At 37.0% G+C, this 13,338-nt stretch overlaps 1 protein-coding gene across 1 annotated transcript in view; it reads left to right on the forward strand.

The window, feature by feature from the left end:
* The window catches only part of CA10 (carbonic anhydrase 10 (inactive)), a 601,034-nt gene that overhangs the window by 286,383 nt on the left and 301,313 nt on the right, over window positions 1-13,338 (forward strand). The gene's annotated exons all lie outside the window — the stretch shown is intronic.

The following is a 13,338-nucleotide window of genomic DNA, read 5'->3' on the forward strand; positions in this document are numbered from 1 at the left end:
CAGGAATGGGAAATTTGAGGGGAAAGAGGGGGAGGATAATTAAATAGTTATTCCCGAACGTGGGAGCATGAATTGACTAGAGCAATGTGGTAGAATTGCTAGGGAGTGCTGAGGACACACTTGAGATAGCAGTTACAAATGAAATGATAGTTGTATGATTTTATCCAGATTCATTTAGAAGCTTGGGGACAGAAATAGAGAAGGCAGAAAGCTAGATGCAACCCGCTATAGGGTATGACAGATGAGTTTAATTTAAGAAGAGAGTTAAAAAGGATTCAAGTTATAAGAAGTGGACTGAGGATGGTGATGGAGCATGAATTCCAAGCAGATAAGGAGAAAAGCCAGAAAGCAACAGAAATACTACTTACTAGTCATGTGACTCTTTGATGCCTCATGCCAGGAGGGAAAAAGAAGTGTGTCCAACTTAACCAACTTGACCAATAGTCATTAAGAGCTTCCTCTGTGCCACAAACTTCTTGATTCATTCTCGAATAATCCATAGGACAAGCCCAAGAGTTCAGGAGTTATTATCTCCACCTAAGACTCAGTATGAAACATTTCCCATACACCTCTAATTCCAAATTTAGGCCCTATTTTCCAGCCCCACAGATGTCTCAGTGCTAGGAAAGGACTATCTGGGACACTGCTAGGTAACCTTTTTAACTTCCAATCTTGGGATAAGTCTTTAGCTGTAATACTTACTTGTCATAATGAAGAGAAAACAGAACAACTTGCATCTTTGATGGCTGAGATTCTTGCATGTCTCATATTTATCTAGTATGCTGAGCATAAGAGCAAACAAGGTGGCCTCCTTAGAAGATCAGGAATAAGCAAAAAGTGCTTTTTGACATTTATAAATCTCTGTAAAAACATAATAAATAAACTGAAGCTTAAAGGGATTAAATATTTGTCCAAACATATTCAACTTAAAGTGATGGAGTGAGGATCTGAAACCAGCTTGGAAGCAAGCTCTAAAGCTCCAAAATTCATATGGTTTGTATTCTCATAGCAGAAGCAGAAAGAGCCTACTGTCATAAAGCCAGCAAATAACAGAGGCAAGAGGGGTGAGAACTGGGTTAATAAACAAGGAAAGTGATGCAGAACTTGCTCCATGGATAGAGAAGATAATGTACATAGAAGATAAATGCATATTTTGTTGTGAGAATTTTGAGGCCTTTTTATGACTCAAAGGTTTGTCTCATGACTTTTTTCTTCCTCTTTGTTAAAGTCCTAACACATATTAAAGGAGTTCTGGGTCTGCTTCATAGAAAGAGGTAGATGAACTCTTCTCATGGCTATGGTGACTGGTTGACTGTACTTATTCCTGCAGCAGTGAGGATGATGGTAAAGATGCAAAGAGTCAGGCAGAAGAGAAGATGGTGAGAAAGAAGTGGGAAGTTAGATCTGTCAATAGAGGAATTAAAATCTCTGATGTCCCTATGCACAGGTCAAAGGTGAAAGCAAAAGAGATAGCATTGACTTGATGTTCTAAGTTAAACTTTTTTATAACCATATTTTTCAGGGACTTTCCCAGTTGTAGCATTGAAATTTTTACATCCCCAAAAGTCCCTTAGTCCTGGGCAGATAGACGTGGTCAGTCATCCTATGGTGCATATCACATACACAGGAGCTGTATTTATTTCAGATATTCCAGACTCTGGTCTCTCATGCACATACAGATCAAGTCATAAGTTTCTCTCTCACACATACGTGTCAGGTCTTAGATCTCCCATTTTTATATAGCAGATATGGTAACCTTAGTGTATCCAAGAAACCAAGAAATTTTCTCCCACTTCTGTTAATCCAAGAAAGAATTAGGACTTTGGTAATATAAAATATCTTCATTCACTATTCTCTTTCCTTTGTGTTCTCAGAATTCTCTGCCTGCCAGAATGTTTTGAATTCTTTTCTTTTGCTCTTGAACACATAGGTTCCAACATAATGCAGAGGGGATACAAGTGTTGGCTAATTAAGTTTTGACACATCACCATATTCTACAAGGTGGCTATAGCATGCCTCATGTAGGAGGGGGAGAAATTAGAAAGAGTATAATCAGGTTTGCACTTCTTCAACATAGGTGTCCTGATGCCATCTGTTACCCTTGGAGGAGGATGCTTCAAGTTGAGAGTTAATGTTTCACTATGAATAATGTAGCTATGATTGCAGTTTTCTCTTCAGTAATGTTTGCCTGGCTTGATAGAAGAGAACAGTCCAACATTCACTCCACACATAAACTGAGAAAAAGAAGTTAAGCATCTACTACAAGCAGGAGTGTGGAGGAAGAGCAGGAAGCAGCAGTGTGGTAAGAAGTAGTCTATCAAGTTATACTAAGGAGTATGCAGATTATGGAGTAGGGCACTTCCAATCTGCACCTGAGAACTCCTTTGAAGGACCAAGTGTTGGAGGGAATACAAAAAGAAGTCTTTCTAGTCAAGTTGCAAAGAAACTCCCCTGAATCAAAAAGAGGCATTGTTTGCTTTTTACAGTGCTAATTAACTATCCTTGGCCACATTTATTACTTCAGATTTAATATGATAGGTCTGTATAATAATTTGGTTAGTTCTGTTCTTCCTACTAGATGTGAGTCCTTGAGGATAAAGAACATGTGCTTTTATACCACTGTAGATCCCCAGAACTCAACACAAACCATGGCAACAAGAACACACTCAATTACTGATCATCGAATGAATGAGTTGGTGACTGAGGGGTAGCATGCCCCTTTTTTAAGAGCCTATGACACCTCATTATGTCTCTGCCACTTACTAATTTCACTGTATTACCTTTCTAGATTTAATTATGGCTTCTCCATTATAACCAACCTAAAGACAACCACCCCTGGAACCCAGCTCTTCCACAGCTCTTGGCAGGCACTCAGTGAACCTAGCATGAATGGCAGGGTAAAAGGGTGTGATACAATTCATATTCCTTTGATTTTGCTAAGAGTTTAATATACTGAATTTACAGCAGGTATTACACAGAACCTCTGTCCATAAATATCTCAGATGGCTGATATCCTGATAGGCTTGTCTTTCCTGTCAAAAGTAATCAGGACTCTGTATAGATAGCAGCTGTCATTGAAGAGAGTGCTGCGATGAGTTAAGATTGGGTTCCATTCTAAGATTTTTCCTAGCTCATTGTGTGGCCCTGATAGGTAACTGTTTTTACTGTCCCTCATTTTCTGTAATAGGGACATTGTCTATGCCTGCTGTCCTCATCTTTTAGGGCTCTTATAAGGAAAAAAATCAGGGAAAAAAAGATGAATAAAAAATTACTGAGAAAGTATAAATCACCAGAGATACCCACAGTGGCTTATTTCCTTACCTTTATGATTCATCAGAGGTATCTTTCTGATATTTGAGAAGTCTATAACCATATTCCTCTTCTGTGAATTTAGAAGTAGTACCTCTGAGAGAGAACAGTAGGAAATGCTTTTTTACCTGATTAAGAACAAAATCTAACCTACGTTTCCTGGAGGCCCCAAAAGACCCTTTGAGAACAAACATTGCCCAGTCATCTCCCAGAAAAGAAATTCCACATTGCTTGTTTATTGTAAATAAATTTTCTTGTGTTTTCCCATTGTAAAAGTGACAAGGGCTTATAAGACAAACACAAGAAATAAAGAAAAAAAAAGAAAGGAAAAATTATACACAGTCCTACCTTTAAGAATCAGCAACTATTAATATTATACTGTGTTTCTTTCCAATTTTTTTTAACAAATAGCTTTTCTCTTGCAGAAGATAAAATTTTATGTTTCGCTTTTTTCCACTTCTCCACTCTATAATAAACTCTTAGTGGCTCCATCTTATATTAACTATATAATCCAGCTTCATAAGATTGTTACGAGGATGAAATGAGAGTGAATATATTCTTAATGATTACTAATGAGGGCTCAATAAATGTTAGCTGCTGCTTTCAACAACAACATCATCATCATTATTAAGATGACTATAGTTTACTTAATGTTCTCTTATGTTGGACGCGTAGAGTGTTTCTGAATTTTGGGATATTAGGAATAAGTACTACGTACTAACTCCTTTCTTAATGAACTCTCCAAAAATGCTTAAGGAGCTGCCGTTTGCCTGTTGCTTTGTCATAATTATTTAAAACTACCCCAAATGCAAAAGAATATAGAAAATTGTCAAGTAATATGCTAGTAATTATTTCTCTTCAGCCTTTCTACACTGGACTCGCAGGTAATGTATATGGGTGTGATAGCTGGATATCAGCAGGTCCTTGAGAACTTACCAAGATCCTGGTATTCATATTCATAACTATGGTTGCTGGCATTTGGAAATTAGAGCATTTGTCCTTTTAGTAGACCTCTGCCTTCTTGTCATCATCCCTGAAAAGAAGAAACACCAAATAGTAGCCACTAATACCATAGAAGCTGACTCTGGGTTGGACCCTTGTTGTACATACAGAACTGTATCTAGACATTGCCTCCCTTTCTGGTCCTGCAGGACTAGAGTGTCCCATATGAGGAGACCTGAGGGACTAGATTAAAGCAGAAAATGTATTTATAGAGGTAGCATGCCAGTAGCTAAGCACATTGTCTCTGGATTTTAAGTCCATTCTGTTACTTTTTAGTTGAATGACCTTGAATAAGCCACTTCATTTGTCTAAACTACATTTGTTGATGTCTGGGATGGGAATAATAGAAGTACGCCCCCTCACAGCATTGTTAGGATTTGTAGCCATGTGTGAAGTGCTTGATGCAATTCCCAATGTAGACAAAGGCTCAAGAAAAACCAGCCTCTGCTATTGTCGTTGTCAGTAATATTCCTTCTCCTCCTTCTTCTCTTCTTTTTCTGTCTCCTTCTGTGAAGGACCTGAACTAGCATTTCTGAGCCAGGACATCAATTATGATGAAGCAGAGAAACAAAGATTGTATCCTGGAAATTGATACCAAGTGTGAAATCTTAAGGATGAGATAAGCCATTAAATAGATAAGAATAAGAGTAAAAGGAGCTGTTATATGATGGAAAGATTTTAAAAATTAGATTGTAGACAGAGGTTTAAGATCAAATTTATGAAAAGTGTGAGAATTTCACATCAAAGATGTGTTTTTATCTGGCTTTTCTTTGGTCTCTGCCAAAGGACGGATCAACTGGTCAAAAGGATCTACTATTCCCTGGGTACTGTCTATTTTTTACTTAAAAATAAATAGAGTATCTATAGATGGATGATAGATAGACATAATAGACAAATAGTCACAATGATAGGACGATCTCAAAGTTGGCAGAACACAAAATACCTATACACAACTAGTCAGTGAGCTCTTTCTATGATGCATGTAGGTTGGGGCTCATTTTATCTTATGTTAATAGTGTTTTTTCTTTCTTTGTTTCAGCATGATCCTACCAGGAGTAGCATATATTACATACCATGGTATATTATAGGATAAACATAAACTGCATCTGTCTGGGAAAGACATGTGACATGAGGGATTTTTGACCCAGATTCGCTAAGAAATAGAACGGGAGTATACTGCCCCATGATACAAGGAAGAAAAAACATTAATAGTGTCTCGTTTTTTTCTGACCGAGGAACAGAAACTATGGTTGGGTTTGTCTTTATGTCAGAGACACCCAGCTATCTCTCAACTGTAAAGTAAGCCCATTTGAAGCTTGATTTTAACTAGAATCACTTAGGGGGGAAAAAATCACATAAAAAATAATTGGGTGTTTCATTAAGTACTGACTTTTTTTTTTACACTTACTAAGCAGGTTCAAAATCAATTAAGACAAATAGATGGCTCAAGTTCCTGTTGTAATCAGAAGAAAGGAAATCATATTTTGGTTAAATTGCAATCTAGGCCTGATTTCATGAGAATGATATTCTTTATGTGAATGTCTATATTACCTCCTATGGACCTCTAAAGTCCATCCAATCAAGTTGTACTCCCAACTGGATTTTAATCCACACCAGCTTCCCTTTCAAGACATTTACCTAGCTTCTAATTGGCATGACTACCCTCCCCCTTAGATTCAATTTATCCCCATTCTCTCCATTCAAAGGTTTTGAAATGAGAATCCTCTCACCTCCAACACCAGCACTATGTAAAACCATTCAGAAGTTTCCCATCACATTAAGACTAAAATCAGAATTTTAACCAGGTCACAATTATAAACTCTCATTGAACTTTTACCATTCCTTTGTAACAATGATGACAGTTGTAATGTTACCTTCAGTAGAATGACATTTGAACCTCACCTGCCTTCCTCACTGCGCTCTAAGCTCCAATGGGGCAGGGATCACATAATTTTACTCAACACATCACTCAGTAAATATTAACTACCATAAAGAAAATGTATTAAATAAATGAATCTTGTTTTAGGGGAACTTTTCACCTTCACATTACATTGACTCTAAGTAGTCAGCCAAAAGGAAATATTTGTAAACAGGGACCTGTGTTCACAACTATCGAGCTTTTGACTTGTCATCTATTACAAAATTACATGATAATGAAGTTGATATTTTCTGTGACTTTTTATGCTGGTGTGGAAAAGTCACGGACTACATATTCAGACAGATTTGGGGTTGAATCTCAATTGTGCCACTTAATAGCTTTGTGACCTTAAGAAGATTTCTGAACCTCTCTGTTTTATTATGAGCTGCTATAACAAAGTACCTTGGACCAGTGGCTTATTTATCAACAACATATATTCATTTCTCATTGTTCTAGAAGCTGGAAGGTCTAGATCAGGGTTGTCAGCATGGTCAGGTTCTGATGAGGGCTCTTGTCAGGGTCACAGACTGTCAACTTCTCTTTGTATCTTCATACAAGAGGGAGAGAAAGCTCTCTAGGGGTCCCTTTCATAAGGCATACTAATCCTATTCATGAGGGCTCCACCCTCATGATTTAATAACTTCCCAAATTCTCCACCTTCTAATACAATCATGTTGGGAGTTAAGATTTCAGCATATGCATTTAGAAAGGGCCACAAACATTTGGTCTATGGCATACTCTAAGCCTTTGTCATTTGTACCTAATAGGTGGTTGCCAGAATTGTTCTTAGCAAAATGCCAGTAAATAATAAGACTCATTAGGGACCAGCAGTTAGTGTAATGGCTGTGTCGCTAGACTCCCATGTAGTTGACCACAGTTCGAGTCCTGGACCCGGTGGCTTAAACTCACATCGGACGTGTATGCGTGCGTGTCCAAGATCCCAAGAGGAGAATGGAGGAGAAGGGATTGTGGTGTGGCCATCCCCCCAGGGGGTGATTTCTCACTTTCTGTCTCTCTGTCTCTCTGTCTTTCTGGTGAGTGCATGTGCCGTATAGCAAAAAACCCTCAAAAAAAAAAAATAAATAATAAGACTCATTAAAGGAAGCTATTATTTTTGCTATTGATATTGTCATAATCACTATCACTATTACTATTATAACTATCATCATTCTGTCCAGAATTCTGTGAACTGATTATAAGAGGCAATCTAACTACAAAAAATGTAAGTTCTTACTAGACTGCAGCCACAAATTTCTCATTTACATTATTTTAAGCCTTATAATGTCTACTGCTTATGGATGACTTAAGCGTTTTTTTATTCATATTTCTTTTGCTATGGGGTGTATGTGTTCACCAGAGAGAGAGAAAGTGAGATAGCACACACCCCTCTCCCACCCAGGAGGGATAGCCATGCCACACAGCCTCTCTTCTCAGGATTTCGGGCACACATAGACATGTACCCAACAGTGTTTCCCAAGCTGCCAAATCTGGGACTTGAACCATTCAATTGATTATGTGAGATCCAGCTGCTTCAACCACCACACCACGTGCTGTCCCAACTAATGCATTTTTTAAAGTAATAAATATGACAACATTGTAAACAGTCCCAATAGATTCAAGCATGCAGGCAGTGTCCAAAGAGTATTGGGATTCCAGATTTGTGGCATGTTTTTACTTAGATTTGAAAATATCCAGTACATGAACTCCATCCTCTTCTGTGATATGAAAAAAAAAAAAAAAAGACTAGTTTTAGTGACTAGAAGGTGACAAAGGTAGGTGGAGGGAGAGAAGTGGATAGCATTTTCTTATTTGGGTGATAATTGCTCACAGTTTAATCAACATTATTATTGAATTAGTATTGAAAAGGTAATTTTGTGCTTCACGAAGTGGCAAATTTGATTTATATGCTAGGAAGGCAAAAGAACAAATGTGACATTGACAGTAATAATTGCATCCCACCTCAAAACAAGGCAAGGTAAACATTTCGCACCACGCTGGCATGATGCATGCTCTCCCTTACTGCCTTCCTACCAGCTATCTAAGGACAGGAACTCAGAAAGTAACAGAAGTCCCTTTGTTGGAGTTTATAGGTCTGATCCTTTTCTAAATAATAAATAATTGCTACTTGTTTGCTGTGCTCAGGAGTAGATTTGTCACTTGCTAATGTAAAGTGGATGAATTACCCCTATTTACTTACTCACATGATAGTATGAATAAGCTAGAAACAGTCTCTGCATCCCCAAACTATTCAGCTCTGATCATGGCTTTGATTTAGCAAGAGTTTCAATCCTCGAGGAAATAGTTTTTGGATGCACAGACTTGCTTCATCCCAAATTCCACACCTCCCACCTCCCAGCCCCTGCCATTCATTTTTCCATTCTTCACTTTGTACAAGGGGGTAGAGTCTTTTTATGTATAACTTTTTAAAAATAATGTTATTGCTCTGTGTGTTTCTGTCTGAAGAACTTTACTTGGATTCATTCATGTTTTGTCACAGAAGGACTTTGTTCCTCCTTAGGAGTAATCTAATAAATAGCTATGCAGTCAGTTTAAGAAGCAACTTTATAAATAAATTGTGATATTTATTGTGGTAGGGTCATTGAGGTCACTTGCAGCACATCTTTATGTGAGGTCCAGGAGATATTTTAGTTCAGCCAAAATGTCTAGAAAAAAATGGTACCTCTGGAGAAGATGGCAGCTATTGGGCAAGGTTATGGTTTTGGTGCCCATCACAGTAGTTACGTTTTCCCTCTTGCTCTGATCACTAGGAAGCTCAGTGCTGGATTCAGGACTCATTAGGTCCTAGCCAATGCCCTGGGCTTATGTGAACTCACCTACTCCTAGCCAATACCCTGGACTTATGTGAACTCACCTACTCCAAGTGCTCTCTTACTACCCTAACTTATCTTCTCTCCTCCTTGATTAATTTATCTATTTTTGTTCATTTTTCAGCTTACAAGACTGTTACATATTGAGCTATAAAAAAAATTTTAGTCAACGACTTTCTAGTGAAAGTTATTTTGACAGTTTAGCATTGTGTATCTTTTTAGCTTTTCCTACAGAGTCAAATATACATGAGGGAACTTCAGAAGGTTTGTGAAGAGTTGGATCCATGACCTATTGGTTAAAGAAGCCAGTTTCGAGATGGCCGATGAGATGGTTTGAGTCTTGGCCCCTGCAGAACTTCAGAATCACAGATGTTTGTGTCCAAAATAAAGACAGGATAGAAAAATGGAGAAGGGATCACAGTGTGACTAAGCCCCATTGGGAGTACTTTCTCTCTCTCCCTCTCTCTTTGACTTCCTGTGGTGAGAACACCCACACACCCTCTGAAAAATTAGCAAACTAAAAGCTTATGGAAAAATGGAATTCAAGTATAAGTTTATTTTGGTTCAAAGAAAATTTTAAATCTATTCATAGTTTTTTCACTTGTTAAATCCTTTATACATATGTATATGTGTGCATGTGTATGTTTATAGGTATGTATGTGTATGTGCATGTGCTTTATTTCCCTCAGCAACATATGAACATTATTCTATGACAGCATATGAAGATAAACCACAAGACTTTTTGATAATTTTTATTTTTATAAATCAAAATTTGCAGGGTTTTTGGTCAACAGAGAACTTTACATTCTTTTTTAACATTTTTTTAATTTCATTTTCTCTTTTACATTCAATCACATTATTTAGCTTACAAACTGATTATTTCAACATGTGAACATTTCTCCCTAGTCCAGTTGATAAAACTATAAAAGTATCTTCAACAGATAATACCACATTTCTTTGTCCCATTAATGCTTTGCCTCTCTATTTTTATTGTAAATGTCCTTCCTCAGACTCTTTTAAATATAACTTTTCAAGTCGCCGAGTCCTAGACTCAAACCACGGTCAACCATGTGGGAGTCCAGCAGGTAACTGCTACACCATTTGCTGGCCCCTGTCAGCTAAATGACTTTTCATCTAGCTATTCTATTGTCAGAACTGAAGTTTTCTTCAATTTTTCTCTCTTCCAATAATCATACATTGAGTATCCTTACAGTATAGATTTCTAGAAACAATATTGCTTTTTCAAAAGCATTATATTTAAAGTTTTTTATACATACTATTGAAATACCCTCCAAAAATCTGAACCAGTTTAAACACTGGACAAAAATGTACAAGTCTGCTTGTTTCTATGCCTCTCTAATCAAACTGCTTATTAACAGAATTAATAATATTTTTCCTAATCCAATAGTCAAAAATGGTATTATACTTTAATTTGTATTTCTTTCATCACCAATGAAAACATCTGTTGCTATATTTACTGACCATTTCTATTTTTTCATTTCCTGTATGACTGGCCAGTTGATATATTTTACCCATTTAACAATTGACATGTTTGTTTTTGTATTCTTAATTTGTAGGTTCTCTTTCTATGTTATTGGTGCTAAACTTTATTAGTGTTTCTCCTTCATCTTTTAAAAAATTGATTACTTTTTTAATACATTCAATCACATTATTTAGCTTACAAGGTGATCATTTCAATATGTGAACATTTCTCCCTGGTCCAGTTGATCAAAATATAACAATACTATCTCCCTGTCTCAACAATGCCGTCTCTGTATCCCTCCTCCAAATGTTTTTCCCCAGGCCCCACTCCTCCACACACACCACATCAGGCATTCACACCCATCTCTTGTGTTTGTACATCCTTTAGCCCATCAGTTTCAGTTATAGAGTGCGGACACTCAGTATATATTAAGTGGGGACATACAGTGTCTCTCCTTCATAGCCTGGCTTACTTCATTCAGTAGTAAATCTTCCATATTCTTCCACTTTCTGTCAAAAGCCAGGGTTTTGTTGTTTTTTATGGCTGAATAGTATTCCATAGAATATATGTGCCACAGTTTTTCAATCCATTCATCCATACGAGGGCATTTGGGTTGGTTCCATGTCTTAGCAATCGTGAAAAGTGCCGCAATAAACATCGATGTACTTTTTCTACATAAAATGTTTACGTTTTTTTCTTATCAAGCCTGACATTCTTCATAACTTTTATGTCTCAGGTTCATATCCTGTTCTTATTGTTTTCATTTCTAAGGAGTCCAGATCACTTTTTTATTTTATCTTTTTCTTTTTGTTTTTTTGGAGAGATTTTTGCTATAGGGCTTGTGCACTCTCCAAAAAGACAGAGAGAGATAGAGAGACAGAAAGAGAGAAGTCACCCTCCAGGGGCATGGCCATGCCTAAATCCCTTCTCTTCCATTCTTCTCTCGGGCTCTTGGGCACGCAAGTACATTCACCCGGTGTGAGTTTAAGCTACCAGGTCCAGGACTCGAACCACAGTCGACTACATGGGAGTCCAGCGACACAGCCATTACACTAACTGCTGGTTCCTTTGACTTTATCTTTATCCTAAATGTTATGTACATGAATACATAAAAATGTCCTAGGATATTTTTAATGAGCTGAGGGCACATATACTATCTAGAAAAGAGAATTGCGTGGGATTAGGGGACAGAGAGAAAGCACACCCAATGAGACAGAGGCACACTAAAATCTCAGCATGGATGGGGACTCTAGCCATGTTTGGCCATATGGGATTTGGTGCCCTTAACCACTAGGCTATGGGACTGGCTCAAAAGAGTCCAAGGATTTTGATTTTCCTCTTTCTTTTACTTTTTTATTAAACCTTATTTTATATCCATCTTTATTGCACAGTAGTTGGAGAATGTGACTTATAGGATTTGAGTTTTTATATATTTACTGAGATTATCTTTATAGCTGAGTATGTGATCGATTTCCATAAGTATTTCATAGGCATGTAAAAGAAAAATAGGCTCAGTATTTCTGGATAAAATTTAGTTCTTTTCTCTTCTTTAACTCTTTTATTTCCTCCTTCTTTTTTCCTTTTTCCTCTCTTCTTTCCATCTCACCTTCTTTGTTTCCTCCTCCTTTTCTCTTCCCTTCTAAGTTCTTAACTACATTACTAAAATACTCTGTTCCTGGGGACCAGCAGATGGAGTAATGGTTATATCACTGGACTCCTACATGTCTACGGTTTGAGTCTCAGACCTGGCAGCTTGAAACTCACACTGGGATGGGACCAGCAGTTGGTGTAATGGCTATGTCACTAGACTCCCATGTAGTCGACCACGGTTCGAGTCATGGACCCAGTGGCTTAAACTCATGCCAGGCACATGTGCGTGTGTACCCAAGATCCTGAGAGGAGAATGGAGAAGAAGGTATTATAGAGTGGCCATCCCCCTCTGGGGGGTGATTTCTCACTTTCTGTCTCTCTGTCTCTCTCTGTCTTGTCTTTCTGTAATGCACATGCCCTATAGCAAAAATTTCTCAAAAAAAAAAGAAAAAAAGAAAAAACTCACATTGGGTACATGTGCATGTGTGCCCAAGATCCTGAGAGAAGAATAGAGAAGGGATTGTTCTCGCGTTCTCCCTCTCTGTCTCTCTCTCTCTCTCTCTCTCTCTCTCTCTCTCTCTCTCAGGCAAGCACACATGCCCTATAGCAAAAATCTCCCTCTTAAAAAAATACTCTAAAAATAATTGGAACAATAATAATAATAATAATCTGAAAAAAAAAAGCTATTGGACGATGATGATGGGGATTTTGACGTCTTTGTATTGACTGATATGCATGGTATTCCTTTTGGAAAAAGAAATGTAATACACTGTAAAGTTACATGTGATTCAATGTAATACAAACAAGATTATCATAATAAATTTTTTAAATTTAAAAATTAAAAATTAAAAATAATTTCTCTATACCCTTTCATATCTATTAACTTAAATATCTCCCAGTACTTTTAAAATAAAATCTTCTTTTACTACACTTTTTTGTATATATTGTTCTGAATAGTCACATCAATTATAACATTACCATAGAAAACATATTTTTATCAAGGTAGATTATGTATTATTTTTTGTATATAATGGTTTTTGTCTTAAATTCTACTTTGTCCATACTCCTACATTATTGATATACTGGTACTGGTCTAGTAAGTCGTTGTTCATCTCTTTATTTTTAACTTATTTATGTAGTATTTTAGATATTTCTTAAGCAAATACAATGATATTGTTTCTTTTGTTCCCACTCAGTTAAAAATCCTT

This window comes from Tupaia chinensis, unplaced genomic scaffold, assembly GCF_000334495.1.
Source record: "Tupaia chinensis unplaced genomic scaffold, TupChi_1.0 Scaffold000383_1, whole genome shotgun sequence".
Lineage (NCBI taxonomy): Eukaryota > Metazoa > Chordata > Mammalia > Scandentia > Tupaiidae > Tupaia > Tupaia belangeri.